This window comes from Phyllostomus hastatus, unplaced genomic scaffold, assembly GCF_019186645.2.
Source record: "Phyllostomus hastatus isolate PE091 unplaced genomic scaffold, TTU_PhHast_1.1 phas_contig_234, whole genome shotgun sequence".
NCBI classification, from domain to species: domain Eukaryota; kingdom Metazoa; phylum Chordata; class Mammalia; order Chiroptera; family Phyllostomidae; genus Phyllostomus; species Phyllostomus hastatus.
In genome coordinates, this window is record NW_025333775.1 from 110,732 (window position 1) to 132,156 (window position 21,425).

The following is a 21,425-nucleotide window of genomic DNA, read 5'->3' on the forward strand; positions in this document are numbered from 1 at the left end:
TTATAGCCTGAGCTCCAAGGGGCTGTCACTTCCAGAGTTGCCTCAAACCCTCTTATGTTATATCTCAGGTTCCCTCCTGGGTGCTAGGTAACTAACCTTCATATGTGCATCCTTGTACAAGTCAATTATTTCATTACAGTTGAGTTGGAATTCTCAATGAGGTCCTATATGTTTTGAGGGAATTCCTCAGACACCTGCGCAGAGATTCTTAGTCACTTAAGAATACCTGAGATTGGACTTGAGGGAGGGAGTGCCTTTGGTCTTCAAAGCCGATCAAGTCCAGTCTCTCATTTGTCTAGCACAATGTTTTGTTCAGACTCTCAAAGAGCAATTCCAATGGAAAGCCAAGGTTAAAAATCCAGCCATCCTTTTTTCTTCTGTTCTGAATTTTCAACTCTGTTGGCTTGGTTTCTCTCAACATTTAAAGGTTAGGAACACCTTGAGGATTTTTTAAAAAGCTTAAATAAATTTAGGCCTTTTAGCTTAAAAGAGAGAGTTCCAGAACTCTCAGCAAACTTACCCAAGCTCATCTGATACAATGCTATGTGTTAGTGGGGCCCAGCGTGCCCCATGCTGGGACCTAGCAAGGTGATCCTGGTGGACTTCTGGAATCCTGCCACGCTGTGCCAAGTAAATGTCAAAGTAAGAAATGTTTAAGAATGTAGAGAATTTTTATGAGTTGATTTAAGTTGGGAAAGAATCTCTCAACAAATTGAAAAATTACTCCAGGGAATGGCAATTTTGCACCTTATCTTATACATTGCAATCAACAGGAAATGAATAAGGGGTTACTTAAAATCCGTTGGTGATATTTTAGGGAGGCAGGAGAGAGCAAAATGAGTGAAGTCTCTGGGACTGGATAAAAAGGAAAACAAATGGACATACAGCTTTTTTACATTGGTGGGTGCAGGATAGTTAGCAATTAACAATGAATATGATACCAATAACCATGGGAAATTTTCTTGTCTCTGCTCTGGTGCAGTGAGGGTTCCAGGAAAAAGAACATTACCCTGGCATTTGAAAGATATATTGTCAGAGATGCAAAAAGACACTAGATAGATTGAATTAAAATAAAGATGGACATTTTTTAGAAAAGAACCTAGTGTAAAACTTGACTACCTGCCATGATTAGCTGTTAGTTCCTAAATTTTAATCTCAGATTCTCCCTTGTGGTTACTTTAGATCTCCGAGTTTGTAAGTTTCACCATGCAAGCCTCCCCTGAGGTTTTCAGGTTAGTATGTGGCTTTATGTATCCATATGTTCTAATCCTTCAAAATCCTGGAAAGTGGGAGAAGCTAGAGATAATTAACAATGGCCAATTATTTAATCAATCATATCAACAGAAGAAAACTTCCAAAAAACCCCTAAACATAAGATTCAGAGAGGTTCTGAGATGGTGGGGGTTGAGGGAGAAGCCCAGGGAAGATATGGAAGCTGCATTGCTATCACCCAGTGTCCAGCCCAGTGAGTTCCTCCCATGCAGCTGTTCTGAGTTATGTTAATTTATTAATAAATTAGTAATAGTAAGTGAAACCACTTCTGAGTCCTGTGAGTCTTTCTAGATAATTATAGTACCTTCGGTGGGTAATAAAAATCCCCAAATCTGTAGCTGCAGGCAGCAATGTGAGTAGCCCAGGCAGCCCACTTGCAATTGCATCAAACGTGGTGTCAGTCTCATATTACTGAGCCTTGAACCTGTGGGGTCTGCACACACTTTGGGTACTCAGTGTCAGAACTAAATCAAATTGTGGACATGTCAATAGAAAATTGATTGTTAATTGAAGATAAAAGCTCTTTATCCCATAGGGAAAAAAACCAGGCAGGTGTGATGCTGGAATTGACTATGAGATTGTGTGTAACCTGCGTCTATGAGGTGCTCAGGGAGTTTGAGCAGACATTGAGTTCACTCCCCTCTCTCACCTATTGAGAGGCCATGTTCACTTCTTATTCTCCCAGGTCTCACAGGGTGAGGCCTGAAGCCGTGAGCCCTTCCCAGGAACCATGTAGGCACAGGCCTGTACATGCACACAGAGTGTTTTCTACCCCAAAGTGGAGCCATTCACCAGCTGCCTGAAAAGACAAAAAACAAAACAAAACAAAACAAAAAACGGACACCAGGTTGCAGTGAAAGGAAAAATAGCATATATTTCAAAGGAAACATTGAAAGCAGAATAGGCAGCTGATGTTCAAAAGTAGAAAACCCCTAGGGTCTTACATTTAAGGTCTTCTAAGGCAGGAAAGTGAAAAAATTATGATTGAGGTGTTTTTTAAAGCCATGGGCTATGAGGATAGTTCAGTTACGATGTAAGTTTTTATTATCTGATTCATTTCTTCCCCAGCATCATTCTGTTTAAGGGTTTCTAGTAATTAGAAACCAGAGGTCTTCCTGCTTTCAGACAACCCAGAGTTCTGCAACCAAATTTTGGATTGTGTTGGTGATGTTAATTCAAGAGCAGAAAACAGATCCATCCATCTTATGCTTAGCAGGTCACATCCTTTTCTTATCAGGAACAATATATCCCTTGCAACCCATTTTACTGACAATCTTCCATTTGTTTCTATCACACCTTCCAGGTTGTGTTTTAAAATTTATTCTTTAAATAGGATAAAGACAACCATCTGTGAGAACAAAAAATTATTTTTCTTTCATTTTTTAAATTCCTCTAGCTGAGATAATAATCAAATTAACAGGGACAGATTAACAAAGCAGATGCAGGTAGTCTATTATACTAATGAATATTCTGAGGAAATAAAATTAGAGATGCCCCAAAATATTGGTTAGTTGAGGCTTATACATCATTTTGAAGCTTAAAAAAATAAGCTTTGTGGTTTGAGGCTTCAAAACACAAAAAAATCCATTTGTATGGTGATTCCAAAGCAAATGTTTTAAAATTAAATATTAGCTTGGTTTCTTCATGTCAGTATTTCTCCTTCAGCTGGTTAATACTTTCTAGGCAGTTAAGAGGGGAGAGAGGTCAAAGCATTTTCTTTCCTGAGCCTTCTGTTTACCAAGAACAAGATCAGAATTAATGCCCTAAAAGGCAAACCTGGGGCAGCAGCTCTGCTTCCCTTCACAGCAGAGCCACGACTCTTAGGCTGGTTTAGCAAGTCTCACTGACAGCTCAGTTCTACTACACCTAGTCATTTAATGAAAGTCATTGTGCACCTAACTCATTACCAAATTTCGTTTTAGCCATATAAGCATATGAACTTTTGACTTATTACTGAAAAATTAAGAGATACCTTTGAATCTGCTAATAAAAATGTTCCGGGCTTTGGGGTCCACAGCCTCCTTCTGGTGGGCATCTTAGTTCCTGGAATATAACTCAGCATGTGTTTTGTGATCTTATCCATAGCTGCCCAGGAAGACCTAGGAGTCCTCTGACCCTGGCTCATGTCTCAGATTAGTGTTTATGTTATCACTGTTTATTGCTTAATTCATCCTTTTGTTGTGTTTTTACGTGTCCCTAATTTTAATTAGTACCTGCTGAGCTTGTTGCTGCCTGAAGGACTTCGGTTCCATTTCTATTGTTGAGGAATTGGGGTCAAGAATTACAGAGTGGCACCTTCTCTGTTTAAATATCATTTAAGTACTTTCATGTTTAACTTAACATAGTTTTAAAAATGCGTATAGCACAAATCCTCAAGAAATGCCTTGATGTGATTTACAACACCAAATGGGTTTATAAGGGCCCTTTGCAGTCATGGTAACTGTAGCATCCCTGTATTTTCTTATTTGATAAAAAATACTGTGTATGGTTGTCTAGAAGACCTTTCAATTGTTCCTCCTTGTTCACTTGTTGATTCTGGAAATGTGTAGTGGACTTGTACTACCTACCAGACACTGTATGGGGTGCTGGTGACATGTTAGTCAATGAAAGAGACAAACTGGACATGATTGCTGATGTCCAACTACTTACCTTACAATTGATATTTAAAAGGTACTTCAGGATGCCTCAAGGTTTTTAATCCCTGGCAAAGTATTGACCTCAATGTGTTCTTTGAGACTCTTTCTGAATCTTTTTGTGTTTTCACAACTTCTCTCTTTGTGTCACACCCCAGATTCAGTCTTCCAGCACATTCTCTTGACTCTGAGCTCAAGACAAATCCTGAAACAGACCCCATTTCCTCCCAGGCTGGTCTGTTCAATCCCACCTGTCACCTGGATGACTGCACTTGCCTTCTCAAAGGACCCCCCACCCCCATAACCTAGCAGCCACACAAATCCTGCCTAATATTGATGTTAAAAAGTAGAAATATTGTCACTTCTATCTACTAATATTTTTTTTTTTTGCCTGGGCTAATCATCAAATTAACAGAGGCAGCTGAGAAGAAAAAAAATCAAGTTTTTTTAAATCTGTGAGCATATGGAATTCATATAAGTATGAAAATTTTAGTGACCATAAGGCAACATTAGGCATATAAAACATTTGGGACAAAGGAGAAAAACAGAGACAATGGGGTCTTGATTCTAGTTGTCAGAATGAGGAATTTAAGGGTAGTTGAGAAGAGCAGATCCTGCATGGCAAGAGATTTTTTTCTAGGCAACTCAGATGAGTGGGACACAGGGTGTGCCAAGACAACAGGTGCGTGCCTAAAGCCCTCCTATTTACCATGTTAATTATATTAGCCCAAAATGAAAATTCCATTTTTTTCCTGAAGTAAGTTTTTCTGTCTAAATGCCTTCACAGGAATGTGGGAGGGTCAGCAGTTTTGTCTGAATTTTGTTTCTTCAAAGGACGTATAATCAACATCCTCAAACTGAAACTTCAGGTTGACAAACTTTAGTTTTCTTTACTAAACACAGATGACTCACATCTCTTTGCAGCTCTGACCCCTCCGGGGCTCTCATATTCACTCAGAGGAAAGCCAAAGTTCTGGCTGATGGCTTCTCTCCTTCTGACTTCATCTTCTCTCATCTCTTGCTCTCTTTGATCCAATCAGTTCATGCCCTCCTTGCTAATCCATCATTTTTTCAATTGAAAGAAAAAAATTACCCCAAGCATGCCCTATTTTAGTCTAATAGACTGTATCACATTACTATTGTCATTGTATGAATTGTTGTGCACCTCCTCCCAGCATGTCAGGCTATGAGGACTGGAATTTTGTTCCATTTCACAATGGTATTTCCACTGATTAGAAGAGTGTCAGGCAGATGGGGAACACTTGGTTGGTGTTCTTTGAAAAAATGAGTAAAAATATTGAAATGGTAGAATATGGAGTGTTATGACCTCACATGACTGGATTTCTGACCTAGCATAAAGAACCTGTTAACACTTTTCTGAAGAGTAGCATCTAACAGAGAATGAACCCAGGCTAACCTAGAGCTTGTGAAGGGGCAGGAATGCAAGGTGCAGGCAAAGGACACAGCATGTGCAAAGGTCAGAAGGTGGGAAATTAAAGCGAAATAAATAAGTATAACTCACTCATGTGGGTGATTAAATGAGCTAAAATGCCTCAGGTGCCCAGTACCCAGTGAGTGCTAATAAAAGGTCAGCTATTGTCATTGTCGCACTCCTGTGGGCACATGTCCAGGGTGTGCCCACTTGGAAACAACAGTAGTATAGGAAAAATATTCTCTCCTCTTGACCACACAAGCAATTCATGTCATCAGGCATTGATTACAGCTTGGCTTAGGTAAAAGTGACAGACCGTAAACCACACATACGTACAGTGTACAACCTGATGTGTTTGTTGACCTTCATACGCACAACATGTGTCTCCATTCCATTTAAAAGTTTCTCATGTGCCTTTGTAATCCCTTCCTCTTATCCCCACCCAACTCCCACTATCTCAGACAACCACTCACATTCTTTCTTTCTCGATAGAATAGTTTACATTTTCTAAAATTTTATATAAATGGAATTATGTAGTATGTTCTCTTTTTAACTGGCTTCTTTAATTCATCATAATTACTTTTACCAGGTGAAATGTATGTAACAAAACTTAATCATTTTACATTCAACAATTCAGTGGCCTTTTGTGTAGTTGCAGTTTTGTGCAGCTGCCATGTTTACCCAGTACAAACATATTTTTATCACCCCAAGTGAAACACTGTATCCACTGCTCCCCATTTTCTTATCCCCTAACTTTTGAACCTTAATTCTTTCTCCTTCTTTTGTCCCCTATCCCATATACCCTTCCTAATATCCCCTGCCAGCCTGTATATTTGGTGCTCCCACTTGTCCCAATGTGAGGTAACCTGAGTCTTCCAAATATTATCCTTATTTCCAAACTTGTGTCTTACCTTTGACACTTACTCTAGTCTTGGAGAATGGCACCCCCAGTTCACTGCACCAGTTCCAGTGGCTCCTCCCTCAACAGGTAGATCAGACCCTCACTAATATTATTCAGCTTCATTCTGAACCACTGAGAAAACCTGCCTGCCTGGCACTTTAGGTCCCTTTGAGCCCAAGTAATGCCTGGCACCCCAAATCTTTCAGGCTTTTCAAATTTTGATCTTGACTCTGAGCAAACCCATCTCTTCATGGCTCCCTTCTATGTCCACCTCTGCTTTCATACAATCTGCCTCTGACCATTTCTCCAAGGATGCCAGCCAAATGCACCAGAAGCCCACCAAAGCAGGAAAAGAACTGAACCAGAGGAGAGACTTATTTCCCATTTCCCAGATTCTGGTTGCTGTCTCTCTAAGGACAAGAATGTAGAACTTGAAAACATCAAAGAAGGCAAAGAATGAGGACACTGATGTCTGGTCTGAACTGCAGGTCAGAGAGGGCTTGAAAGAGGGCTCTTCTGTGCAGACCTGTGGGTGCTGACGTAACAGAGACCTGCATGTTCACTACAGTAGTTGAGGTTTATGGCAGAATATCTTTTAAAATCTCTGTGATCTTGTTTTTTGAAGGTACAGTAACAATGGATGTGGAATGAGAACACAGCTGATGGTTAGGTCACAGCAGAAATGTGCCCTTTCAATCTGGTACATGTTCTCAGATTCTGAGAAAGGCTGCTTCGAGGCAACCTGAGGTCCCAGAAGGATGTGGGCAGTCAGGTCACCTCCTGCTGCAAACACCACCTCAGAAGAGAGAGAGAAAAACTGGAAAAGTCTATTTGGAGGATTGTAACAGAGAAGGAAAGAAACTGGAAGATTTGAAAACAGGGTAAGGATTGACACTGAGAGCAAGGTGGCAGGATCAGCTAACTACAGGTAGGTGATGTCAGAGTAAAGAGGCATCAAAGAAGTTTAAATATAAAAGGAAGACTTTATTGAAGACCATGCAATAGGGTCACGACACAGAACTCATTACCCCAGATTCAATATACTTTGGAGATGTTAAAAACAGGAGAAGGAACCATGGGCATCTGTGTTTGCTAATTGGCTTTATAAAAAAGAAAAGCAAAACTTCTCATAAAATATTGTCAGGAGATCCTTTTACATCTTGTCTGTAAAGGTCCTCAACCAAGTTATGCTCCTACCCTTCCTCAGACACTGGAACAACAGGAACACCAGGAAGATTAGAATTCAGTGTAATGGGCCCAGGCTTCTGAGTCAGATATTCTCTGGCTTGTAACACTGGCAAGAAGCTTTCAGTGATACTTATGCATATTTCAAAAGGCCAGAGAAGTATCTGCAATTACCAAATTGCAATTACACATTTAAAGGTATGGCCTAAAAAATAAAGTCAAGTGACTATAGTCAGAAACAACCTATTTGATTAGTGACTCTGAAATAATATTAAAGCCTCTAGGTCATAAGAAAATGGCTTTTTTCACAGTGGAGGGGAACACAACTATGTAGCTTTCAGCCAAACCCACTTTGCATCACCATCAGTATAAAGAACTGATCAGCATAGCAATGGCAAATGTAGCCCAGTATTGATCCAGAAAACCAATCAATGTGAGGCGGCACATAGGAGCCAGGTGTGCAGATTGGTTTCCCGTGGGGAATCAGGTCTGCATTGTGCCTAGGCTGCTATGAGACTTGCTTTTGCTAAAACTCCCTCACCCTGAGCTAAGACTGCAGATGTTTAATGTACATCTCTGAAGCAACTCCCTAAAGTTTGTGCTAAGATGTCCCAAGGACAAAATGTAACCAAATCAATCTTTATCATTCCCTTGCATTTGCAACTTTTTTTTTGTTACCTGTAAGAAGTAGTCACTTAATGTAAATCTAAGGATAATGAATGAGAACCTTCTTTGATGTAATGAGACTAGAAAGCAATAAAAGCCTGTCCAGGCAAGGGTTGATGTGTTCTCCCCTTGAGAGAGTGGCTGTGCCGTCCCTTTTTCTCCGAAGGATTTCTGTAGTCTGTGTGTCTGCGTCACATCCGATCCTAATATTTGTGAAGAGGTGTCAGTTCCTAGCAATGTAGACACAGGTGCAAATTGCTGAGAGCATCTGAACAGATCCAGGATCTGATCTCCCAGAATGTCATGCTTCTGGAATTGTCCACGGATATATTATATCTCTCTACAGTTAACTTTTATTCTTTTTATTCTTTAAAGATTTTATTTATTTATTTTTAGAGAGAAGAGGAAGGGAGGGAGAAGAGAGAGAGAGACATCAATGTGTCATTGCCTCTTGCACACCCTGAGGGACCTGGCCCACGACACAGGCATATGCCCTTGATGGGGAAATGAACCGGCAACCCCTTGATTCACAGGCTAGCTCTCAATCCACTGAGCCATACCAGCCAGGGCAACTTTTATTTTTTGATCAAATGTTATCACGTGAATAAGAGTATTCTTGATCCTACTATAGCAGCCTACATGGCTGCTATAATTTGATTTGTCCTGATTAATTACCGAAGTGCAGAAAAACTGACATTCACTGTATAGTTTGCTCTGGTACAAGTATTTTATAAAACAAAAGATGGGAGGCTTCACAGATTTTTGAAATTAGGAAGCTACACCCTCACACTTCACTGCAGTCTCTCTACTTTGAGTGGTGCCCTCTTCTTTAGATACCAAAATACCCATCAGGTCAAACTTAGCTTCATAAAAGGTGAGGATGTTTCTAATTCTGTGGGCATCAGTCTGAACTAGGACATGTGAACCAAAGCCTTGTTTGTATCGCCAATGCTTCCAATTATTTTCTGTTATGAAAAGGGTCCGAGTTATGCTGAACTTATGCAAATAAGTGTAATGCCATGAAAATGAGAATACTCTAGAAGACTTTAGAATTTATGGGGAGAAATAAAAGAGAAAAAGGTCAGTGTTACTAGCCTGTGTCTTTTAGTTTATTCTTGTTGTCCACAACAGTGTCCAGGTGCCCTGTACATGACCTTTGGAAAAGGACAGAGCTTGGATTTCTTCAGGCTCATCATGTGCTCCCACAGGTCATCACATGGCAACTGCCCCTCCTCTGAGGGACTCAGTGACTCCTGCACTGTAAAGATGGTGCATCTGAGACCAACCAAAGGTGGGGTCTGGTGTAAAATGTGACCTTAAATCAACAAAAGTGATAAGGTCAGCTCTCATCTTTGAGCATTTCTTGACTCAGTGCAAGTCTTCTAACAGTTGTCTACCTTCACACCAAGTCTATTAAAAAATGCAAAAAAATTATTCAGGGTTTAATAAAATAAAGAAATGGAATAAGGAGATATTTTGACTTAAAAAACTATCAGGTCTCATTCCTCATGTAAATGTTTGTGTATTTGGGGAAGGCACACTTATATCCTCTGTTCATTTCTGGGGCAGTAATTGGTAAGACATTTAACTTTTGTTAAGTAATTAATTGGGCAATAAAGATGGCCCAACCTATTCTTCATGATCTTGCATTTGAAAAAAATTTATCTAAAGAAATTTTCAGTTTGAACAGGACTTTATTTCCTGGTCTGCAAATTGAATAACACGGTGAAATAAATCTCTAGAGAGAAGTAGTTATGGTTCTAACAAAGACAAGGACTTTAGGAACAGAAGAAAACTACTCCACATGGTAAAGGCCACACATGAAAACCCATGGTTAACATAATACTCCATAAAGAAATACCAAAATGTTAGTGACATTATGAAAAAGGTGAAGATCCCCCTTTTTACCCATGTAAATAACATTACTGGAAGTTCTGGGCAGAAAAATAGGCAAGAAGATAAATTAAGTGGTATCCAAATTGAAAAAAAAGAAAAATGATCTCTTTAACGGACAATTTAACTTTTTTACAGGTTTTATTTATTTCTTTTTTGAGAGAAGGTAAGGGAGAAAAAAAGACAAGGAGAAAAACGCAGATGTGAATGCAAAACATCCATTGGATGCCTCTCCTCCATGCCTGGAATGGGCCTGAACCTGCAAACCTGGCCCATGACCAGACTGGGAATCCAGCAGGTGAGCTTTTTGTTCCACAGAACAATATCCAACACACTGAGCCACTCTGAGCAGTGCAACAACTTAATTTTCTATGTAGAAATTTCTAAAGGTTCCACCCTCCCTGCAAAAAAGGTTCCACCCTCCATGCAAAAAACTGTTAGAATTAATAACTTCTGTTAAATCACAAAAGATAAAATCAACAGCCAGCATCATTTCAATTTCCTTAGAAAAGCAAGGAACAAATCAAAAAATGGAATTAAGAAAAGTTTCATTTACAACAGCATCAGAAAGAATACAACAGGAAAAAATTCACCAAGCACCTGGAAGGTGTATGGTCTGAAAATTACCAAATGTTTCTGAAACTAGATACAACAATAAGTGTAAAGACATTTGTGTTTGTGGACTGAAGACTTCCAGTCACCTATATATTTTACAGAATTTTTATTAAAAAATTTAATGACCAAGCAAGCTCCAATAACACGCTGCCTCTGTCCCATCTGAAAAGGCACCCCAACACTCACCACTGGACTGCTTCTCAGCCTTCACTCGATATGCCTTTTGTAGGCACTGTCAACTGCAGCCTTAGCATAAGGAGACTTGAGGTACTGGGATACATTTTGCATTTCTAGTGTGCTTACAGGTGAAGGTGAATCTGTGTGACCCGAGAGGCACAGACACAGCCTCACCGTGGCCTGAGCCAGATGTTGAAAACCTCAGCATTCACTCTGAAAACTGCCATCCCTGGACTCCATCTGGCCTGCTTCTCCTGCCACAGCAGCTTGCCTGCCTCCCTACCTTTCACCCTCTTTGATATGCCTCTAACTCTTGCCTCTCTGGTATCAATCCCCACTCTCTTTCCTCATCAGGCATTAGGCAGACTGTGTGGTTTCATGCCATCCCACCCCTCTTGGCTTTCTAGAATTTTGGTCCTTCAGTGGTTGCCAGTCTTTTTCTCATTCTCAGTCTCCTTCTAATTCCTTTCCCAGTGCCTCATTTCCTATATCCCTGGGGCCATGAAACCCTACCATGTGGGCAGCTGTGCTCTTGGAAATAAATAGGAGCATGGTTTCCTGGTACCTCTGTTTAAGACTCCATTCTCTCTTCCTTCCTATCCCTACATATACACCTATCCCCTCTACCATCCTTCTCTCTGATATTTTTAATCCTTTTTTTCTGGTTATTTTCTCCCCATGTATAAAAGTGTACACACACCTCCATGGAATGCCCAAATCAAGTGTTTGGTTTCAATATAAAAGACAGTCATCCAAGTCTTCAAGTATCTTATACTTTTTTCCAAAAGAGGTATCTTGCCTCTCAAGGCAATACCCCTGTTTGGAAGAACTGCTCTTTCTTCTTCCCCACACCCGTATCCAGCTCCAGTGACTCTCTCCTTGGTGGGTCATCCCCTCAACCTGAATATGGGCTCCCACAATATGGGCTCCTCAGTCTCTTCCTGAAAACCTGCACTACTCCCTATTCCTTCTTTATTCTCTTCCTCCTAAACTGAGACAACAATACACACCATTCCTCTTTGCCCTGCTTCTCTAATCATTACAATTTTCCTTCTCTACCTGCCCAGGATTTTACCCCTTCTTGTCTCCCCCTGGTGGTCCCCTGTCTTCTAGAGGCCATCTAACCTGCAGGTCTGTCTAGGATTTTGATCTGTGGTCAGAAGCCAAGCAGAGCCAACAGAGCCTGAATAACCAAGAAAATAGTGTCTGTTTTCCAATACCATGTATCCTGTTTGTGGACTTTCTTTGAAACGGGAACACAGAGTTTGTAAATCAAAACAAAAGGCAAGGATGTGTCCTGTGTTGTGGGTGCATGAAAAGGTCTCTGACTGATCACAGGGCCCTGAAGGCACTGGGTACACTTGACCAAGAGCTGGGGCCTTCAAGGGGCTGCCTTTGTAAGGAGTCCTCACACTCCACACACCATCAAAGTTCTCTTACAGAATATCTCTGAAGGATGTGTGTGTCTGCTCCCTTACATGTGAGGAGAAAATGAGTGTGAAATTGAAACCAAGTTAGTGGTTGGGGTTTGTCATTTACCGCACGTGAAATTTGCTCAGTGTTCCCACCCATGTTAGTGAAGAGGCCTTAATGATACCCTTTGCCCTGATTCACCACCCTGTGAGGGCTGTGGAAGAAATTTCAGACAAGGGATGAAAGAATGAGCACATGATCCCCTGTGTGTCTGCAGAGTGCATCTGAGTGGATAACACAGTCAGCCTGTTTACATGTTTTCTAACTGTCCTGAAACCAGAAGTTTGAATTGGGCATCACGGTGGTGGAATGATGGTGTGTGTCTGCAGCAGCCTGCTCTCTCCTCAGACTCTGGGGACAACTGCTTTTGCCTTTTCCAGACACTGTAGGCTGTTTTCATTCTTGGCTAATATTTCCCTATCACATGCATCTTCCCTCCTCTGCTTCCATGATCACATCTGCTCTTTTACTTCAGTCATTTAGTCTTTCTCTGACTCTTTCTCTGATTGATAGGAACACAAGAAATTACATGAGAAATGCTACAGAAGATCCAGAATAATCTTTCCATCTCACCACCTATAACTTAATCACATGTGTCAAGTGTCTTCTGCAGAATACAACAGTCACGGTTCCCAGGGGTAAAATAAGAGTATTGTCAGGAGACAATGATTGTCTCCACAACAGCATTCGAAGAACTGCAAACTCTCTTGTGTCCATGTTTTAAAAAGCTCTCTAAATCTACCTTGCTGTACTTTGTATACTTGAAAGAGACATTATTTTCACAGTTGTAGCTTCTCATTATTCCAGCTCTGAATATGGGTCTAATTGCTTCCTATCCTTTTGGTCATTTGTGTCGTCAGACATCCTTCCAAAACTCTGGTTCCAGGGTGGTGACACTGGAGCGAAAATGGGGCTGGGCACCAGTGCACAGGCTCCTCAGCAGGAGGAGTTCTGACTTTCTACGAGTGTAGAACTTGCTCTGGTCAGATCTGACTTTGTAAGAAGCCAAGCCTTAAGGCCTGAAGTTATTTCTTGAACTGAAGCAACAGACACACTCTATCTTATAAAGATTTAATTATTTTACCCTGGCTGGTATGGATCAGTGGATTGAGCACCAGCCTATGAACCAAAGGGTCACTGGTTTGATTCCCAGTGAGGGCACATGCCTGGGTTGTGGGCCAGGTGCCCAGGTGGGGGCATGTGAGAGGCAACCACACATTGATGTTACTCTTTCTCTCTTTCTCCCTCTCTTCTCTTCTCTCTAAAAATAAATAAATAAAATCTTTTAAAAAAAATCTCCTCTGATATCAATAGTATGAAAGTAGAAGTCAACCACAATAAAAAAATGAAAAAACACTCAAGATTATGGAGGCTAAATGTCACGTAACTAAACAATAAATGGAATAAAAATGAGATTAAGAAAATCAAAAGCTACATTGGAACAAATGGAAATGAGAACACAACAAACCAAAATCTATGGGATAAAACAAAAGCAGTCCTAAGAGGGAAGTATAACATTACAGGCTTACTTCAAAAAACAAAAAGAAACTCTAACAAACAATCTAAATTTACACCTAAATAAACTGGAAAAAGTCAACAATGTGCAAAGCACATAGAAGGAAGGAAATAATGAAGATCAGAGTAGAAATAAAATAGTCTAAGAAAACAATATAAAAGAACAATGAAACCAAGACTGTTTCTTTTTTTAAAAAGATTTTATTTATTTATTTTTAGAGAGGGAGAAGGATGGGAGAAAGAGAAGGAGAGAAATATCAATGTTTGGTTGCCTCTCATGTACCTGCTACCAGGAACCAGGCCTGCAACTCAGGAATGTGCCCTGAATGGGAATCAATCTAATGACCCTTTACTTTGCAGTCCAGTGGTCAATTCACTGAGCCACACCAGCCAGGGTGAGAGTTTGTTCTTTAAGAAGATAAATAAGATTGATGAACCATTAACCAGAATCATCAAGAGCAAAAGAGAGAAGGCCCAAATAAATAAAATCAGAAATAAAAAAGGAGAAGTAAAAACTGATACCACAAAAATGTAAATAATCATAAGAAAATATAATGAAAAGAACATGCCAACAAATTGGACAACTTGGAAGAAGTGGAATTTTTTCTAGAAACATAACACCTATTCCCAATCTATTCCAAAAAATTTAACAGAAGGGAAAACTTCCAAGCTCATTTTATGAAGCAAGCATTATCCCAATTCTAAAATGAGATAAAGACACTACAAAGAAAGAAAATTATACATCAATATGTCTGATGAATATAGATGATAAATTCCTCAACAAAATACTAAAAATCTAAATTCAGCAATACATTAAGAAAATCATACACCATGACTTAGTGGGATTTATTCTGAGGCTGCAAAGTTGGTACAATATTTGCAAATAAATGTGATATAGCACATAAGGAAAATGAACAATGAAAATTAAATGATCACATCAATAAATGCAGGAAAAGCATTTGATAAAATTTAGAACCCATTTATGATAAAAAAAAACCCCTTTCAACAGAGTGGGAGTAGTTTACATCAGTCATGCAGGTATGTTTTCATTTCAGCATATGATTCTTCCTATCAACAGACTAAAGTAGAAAAATATTGATCTCAGTAAATTTTATAAAATTATTTGTTAAAATTCCACCCAAATTTGGGGGGCAATAAGCTTATAGATCTACTAATAACAGGGAGAAAAGCCACACACATACACATACACACTTCCTTGCAGGGCTGGCTGAGACTGGGTGAGTTCAGAGGAGTGACGGGCAGACCAGAGCTGGCACCTGCGGAGCTCAGACAAACCTGCACCTGTCCAACCCCACTTCTCTCTCACTTCCCAGCTCTGACTTTCCCCTCATGCTGGGGCTGGTTTCCTCGGTTGCATCTTCCAGATCATTCAGTCAGTCTTTCAGCAATGACTTTCCAGTTATTCAGCAATTACACATATTATTGTGTGAGCAATTATAATTTCTGGGAACTCTTTCTTGTTCTGACTGCATCTTTTCATGAGAGTTTATCCAGCAATTGTCCAGCAATCTGACTTTGTAAAAGTAAATACAGTTTTCCCCAGCCTTGGGCCCATTGGTTTATCACCCACTTGCCCACATCATGCCTGCACTCAATGTCTGAACAAAGTGTGTACACTAGTCACCTGGGTTTCCTTTTAAAAATACATTCTAAATGCTTTCATTTATTTATTATTTTAAATTTCTTCAATCATTGCTTCCTTTTGCTGTTTTGTTACAGATAGTCATAAAAAATGTTATGATTCTTGGTTGTAAAGTCTATAATTATTAAGGACTCAGATGATTATCAAGGGCAGTTTGGGAAAGGTCGGTTTGGTGTTTTATGTCTTTACAGGAGCATTCCCCCATGATGGAAATGTAGCCGCAGAGGCCAGTCTGTGGAGCCACCACAGCTGTTGTGCTGCCTTTAGCCTGATCTGATCCATTGTCAGGTCCTTGGTGTGGGGATAGTACTGAGTGGAGCTAATTTCTAAAATGAGATAATTGTCTCTTTTCTTGTGTGATGAGTTCTTTCATAACAAGTCAGGTAAAACATTTAGTAAGATTTTCATAACAACCTGGTTCCCCCATCCCCCTTTTCAGCTCAGAGAGACAGTGAGGCCACCACCCAGAAAAGCCACGCTAAGCTCAGCAGCCTTGTGTGGGTCACGTGAACAAGTGTGGCTTGGGATGAGGGAGGCACAAGGAGCAGGGGTGCAGGGGGGCAGGAAGCTGGTTCTCAGTCCTGATTCTAGGCAGGTCAGCTGCAGGCAGCCCCACCACTAGGCTTCCTCACCAAGTGTGAAGAAGGAGCAGATTTCTGAATACTTGGGGACATGTTGCCTTCTCCCCAGACACAAATGGTATGTTTTTATATTTAAAGAATGACACACACAAAATTAAACTTTTTCATGTCTCATATTTTATGCTTGTTTTTTGAGAACTCACCTTTTATTTACATTCTAGACGCTGTGCTAAGCCTTTTACGTATATCACCTTATTTAGTGTTTACACCCATCCTATGAATTTATACTACTACTACTTCCATGTTTTGGATGAGGGGTTAACTTGACAAAGGGTCCCCAGCAGGTGAGGAGGGCAGTGGAGACTCAAAACTGACTGTGTTCCAGTCTGTTTATATAAAGTCCACAGCTCTCCAAGGTATTTATTTAAAGTGTGTGTGTGTGTGTGTGTGTGTGTGTGTGTGTGTGTGTGTGTGTGTGTACTAGATCCTAAATTCCTGGCAGGCAGAGACTATTATTTGAGTTTGACTCCCTGGCATGTAGTAAACCAGATATGATAAATGAGCTTCAGCCCGGCAAACATTAAGGATCTGAATCCTACAGAGGAAATCAGAACATTCCTGGTTATGGGAGCAGCATGAGCTGGAACCTGGCATTAGGTGTGGTTCTTGGGGTTGGGGAGATGGGCATAGCAAAGGGCTTCTAGGAGTGGGGCAGGGGATGATTATTGTGGCTGGTGGGCGGCATGCTTAAATTCACTTGGGGTACCCTGGGGAGTGTGCTCTGCATTCTGAGGCAGGACATCTGAATTTTATGCAGTAGCCACTGGTGACAGGGACATTGATGGCTGTAGGAGTTAAGAAGAGAAACTACTGGACAGCAAAATAGTCACAGGGATGCAAAGCATAGCAAAGGACATATAGTCACTAGTTTTGTAATCACTGTGTATGGGGACAGGTGGGTTCTAGAGTTATTGGGGTGATCCCTTCATAAGTTTTAGAAATGTCTCACCACCACACCATACATCTAAAACTGATATAATATTGGATGCCAAATGTAATTGAAAACAATATTAGTAAAAGAAATATTCAGCTTAAGGGAATAAAGAAAAAACAATCTTAGCTCAACACCTGTTTAGTACCAAGTGTCAGGCTGACTCTTTTGCACAGAGGCCCCCTCAGTTACAGAACCCTGAGCAACAGGTTAGTTTAAAAGGATCAGGCAGCTTTTCTTGCTGGTCTGATTTCCCAGAGTGCAGCATCGATGACGGAATTTGAGCACATCTGCTGGAACACAGAGTGTGTGTTCTCTGAACTGCAGCGTGTTGCCTCTGCTGGTGCAGTTAAAAGCCAGGCTGTTCAGAACCAATGAAATTTGGTGAATCCCTGGAGACGTGTGAAAACTTGTTAACTATGGTGAAGACTTTGGATTTTGGTGTGATTTTTGAGAGGTGAGTGACAAGGAATTTTTAAGTAGGGTTTTTGATTGGGTTTTTAAAAATTCATTTTCTGGGAGAGATTGATATCAGGTGAGTCAAAGAGGCAGCAGGAAGACCTGTAGGAAGTGATTACATTAACCCTATGTATCAACATCAGTGGTTTGGACCTAAGCATTCGGTTTCTATCTATACACAGTATATCAACTCCAGGTGTGCCGATGGATTAGATTACTGTGAGAGCTAGATAGGCATCAAGGATAATGCCAATGTTTTCAACTTGAGCACCTGGAAATATGAAGTTGACCTTGACTGAGAAGGGGAAGACTCTCCGAGGATCAGGTTGACAGGTGAAATGAACAAAATTATGCTTGTGCACATGTCACATTACAGGTGCCCCAATGATATCTAGGAGAGGTACCCCAAATGTCTTAACTCATTCTCTTCCAAACCCTTTGGAAAACACACAAAAGACAGAGAAGGTGAGCACAGCACCTCTCAAAGTCTCTGACAATAATTTCAATGTGTGAGTTCTGAAAGACAGAAGCATTTTTATGAGATGTGGGTTGTGCCTAGTCCAGCACTCAGGGCAGTACTACAGGGCCTCGGTTGCTACAGAGGCTGCAGAGGGGCTGTGGCCTGAGACCAGTGCAGCGTGTCCATTTTCCAGTGTTTTATTCAGGAAGTAGCAGCAGCTTCTTCAGCAAGGCCATTCTCCATGCCTGCCCTTCATGATCTTTCTGGAATTGCAACTTGAGTCTGCTTCTGGATACATAAAATTAATTTAAATAAGTACTACTTTTCTATAAAATGAAGGCAGACCATTTACGGGCTGGTTCATAAACAGAGGTTTATCATTTTTAAAAATTCTATTCTCATAATATTAAACAAACAAACAAACAAACAAACAAACACAGATAATATGTCAATGCCAATCATGTCATTTGGACCAACAGCCAAGAAGTTTGGCTTTACTCAGACAAATCTTACTCGGTGTGTAAGGCCCAGAGAGGAGATATTTTTTGATGTGAACACCTACAACCTTAAGCTGACTTGTCATTTGACTCCCACTTCATTTGAAACATAAAATGTATTATTTTGTGTTTGATGTCCACACTGTGAGCAAAGCCAGTTCCCAGTTCCCCCCTGTGAAATGCCCTTCTTGTGGTTGTGACAACACTGGATGTTGCTGTGATAATTTTTCTGTCTCTCCGTGTGTTCTACTCAGAGTGAACACAAGAAGATCCTGGCTTCTCTGTCTGGGCCACACTTAACACATCTACACACACAGTGACAGCTCCCTGGTATGGAAACCAAGTCTCTGCATTCCATTCTTTGAGGCTACTTACTAATTTTGTACTGTTGTGCATTACAAAACAAGGTCTTCCTTCTGGAAGATGAGGACTCAACTGCTTTTTTTCTGATCACCAATGCAAACACACACATTCACACTCTTCCCATCCCATCTTCCCACTATTTCTTAAAGACCAATATTTCATATAGACTTCATTGTGTCTGTTTAATGCTATTCACATTTGAGCCAAATAACAGAGATTTGTTTAAATTTGAATCTCTGAAGTACAACAGAGATACAGGACCTTCCCTTTGTGAGCTGTAGAGGTGAGGGTGAAGTAGTTCCATTCATTAGACACTTGTCATGACAGAGTAGAAAAAGCCCAAACTCCTCCAATCCCTTTACTTTTTCTCCTGGTTACATTCCATTGATGCCTCCCTCTGGTAGTTGTATTAAAAATTGCACCTCCCAATAGGGTCAAACTATTTTTTCCAACCCAGGGTCATTCCTAGGGGCCAAACCAGAAAAAGTCGGTGTCAAAGTAAAATGCAGGGTTCCTTGTTGAAAAGTCATTAAAAATTTCAGGATGGCAAAAAGAGAGTATTAAACTTAACACAGGCCCTTCTACGTGCCTGCACCAATTGTGAGTCCATGAAGCCTGCCCTTCTTAGCAGGGCAAATGGAGTCGTTTATCCTCCAAGTCAACTCTACACCAACTGCAAGTCATAAAAAGCCTACAGACTTCTTACTGGTGTCACCTTTAATGGTTTGAACTAGAGGCTTTCTCGCTAAAAATGAACAAAATGTAAAGTTTTAAAAATGCCTTAGAAAGACACATGTGTTCTGAAGGTTGGAAGTGGGTGCCTGCTCCTGTGGATGCTCTGAGACAACTGCATCAGTGAGGACAGTGACACCAGTGACAGGATCAGCTCTAGTGATCAGCAGGTTAAGCAAAGTGGGAATATCCACATCTGTGACCATTCAGGGATCTGCTGCATCTATGAGGCTTTTATGTCTCCAGTACTCTGGGACATGCTGGACATACCCTTCAGAGTAAAAGAGAAATTGCTGCATTTGTATCTCCATCTAATCCATGTTAGAAAAATAAAAGCTGCATTGTGTAGGCTCTTGTGGGAACTAATCAGACAATTACATGCAGACTCCTAAGCTTTGGGGTGAGGCCATGCCTTCTACAGCAATAATATAAGAGCCTCTGAACAGAGTCTAATCCTCAGGAGAGACAGAGGGTCTGAACGTGAGCTGTGAAGTGACAAGGGAGCCAGACTTCCTCATCATGACCTGGGTTCTATCACACCCACCAACACATGACAGGTGGGGAGAGCAGCATCCATCACAGATGGAAGTGATACTTCCTGGATGAGACAAGGACAGGTGGCCCAGACCACGGGAACCTACTGGTCCAAAACTGTGACCTGTCACATAGCATTCACCATGGAATCACAGAAAGTTCACTGTGGCTAGTCAACAAAGAAGGGAAAGGTTCCATTTACTCCCAGTTTTCCAGCCCTTGACTCCCCATTCACTCCTCACACCATCAGACACTTTTTCCCTCTCCCCAGGCTGCCTTACTCACTGACACACAGATCCCCTGGGGCATGGCTAACCTGTTGGCTCAGCTGAAGCACGTCTTAGGGGATGGGGGTAAGATTTAGCTTTTCACAGATCTCCTAGGTCATGTGGAAACTGCGGCCTTCAGACCACACTCTGAAAGCCTGATGCACATGTTGCTACTGGGTCAGAGCTAATGACTGGAAAACTGTGGCCTTCAATCTAGTCCTCACCCCCAAGCCTGCCCTGCATTCCTCACTTTCCCAGGCTCCATCCCAACCCCTTTGCTAGTCTGACTACCGCTCACTCCAACTCCCTCCCTGTCTAAATCTCATACTTCTCAGCCTATTTTCTGTGTTCATGGTGTCCCCAGTCTCACAAACCCTCATCGCTCTTCAGACTCCTTGCTCCCTATGGGATGTTCATCTTGTTTCTTATCTCATATCCTCTCTTTGTAACTTCTGCTGCCTGGTACATCTGGTTTTTCCTCTTTTCCCCAGTCTTAAAACTCTAATTTGAGTTTTCAAGACTGCATCCTTTTTGCCAACCCTGTGTCTCTCCCCACATGCCAACCCAAACTAAGAGAATGGCTCCCCTTTCTTAACTGCACCACCTGAGTGGTTCCTTCCTCATCACTTAGATTAACCTCTTACTCATATGCCTCAGCCCCATCCTGAGCTTCCTTAGAAAATCTATCCTGCGTGGCCTCCTTAGGTGCCTTTGATTCATACAGTGCTGAACACCCCCAAACTCACAAGCTTTGTAATTTCTCACCTTGACTCTGAGCAGACCCCATCCCTCTTTGCTCCCCCTGTATGCACACCTCAACATACCATGATGCCTAAAAAGCCACAAGGAGCATGAAAAAACAAAACAAAACCAGAATCAGAAGAGCTACTTCATTCCCATTTTTCAAGTTCTGATTGCGGATGGCCTAAAGATAGGCAAGTGATTTTGTCAACCCAATAGATAAATTAAAAAAATGAGGACAATGATATTTGACCAGAGCTCCTGGTCACAGATGGCACAAAACAGGGTCCTCCAGTAAGGCCTGTGGAGGGCTGATGTGACAGGGACCTGCTTGTTTACTAGAGTTTCTGAGTTTCATGACAGAATTTTTTTT

General features: G+C 41.0%; 1 long non-coding RNA gene across 1 annotated transcript; it reads left to right on the forward strand.

Annotated features, from left to right (window-relative positions):
* The first annotated feature begins 1,180 nt into the window (after nucleotides 1-1,180).
* LOC123817900 lies at nucleotides 1,181-16,145 on the forward strand. The gene is made up of 4 exons (XR_006785555.1): nucleotides 1,181-1,232; nucleotides 6,864-7,119; nucleotides 10,121-10,280; nucleotides 15,617-16,145. It is a non-coding gene; the product is annotated as an uncharacterized LOC123817900 (long non-coding RNA).
* Nucleotides 16,146-21,425: the final 5,280 nt, after the last annotated feature.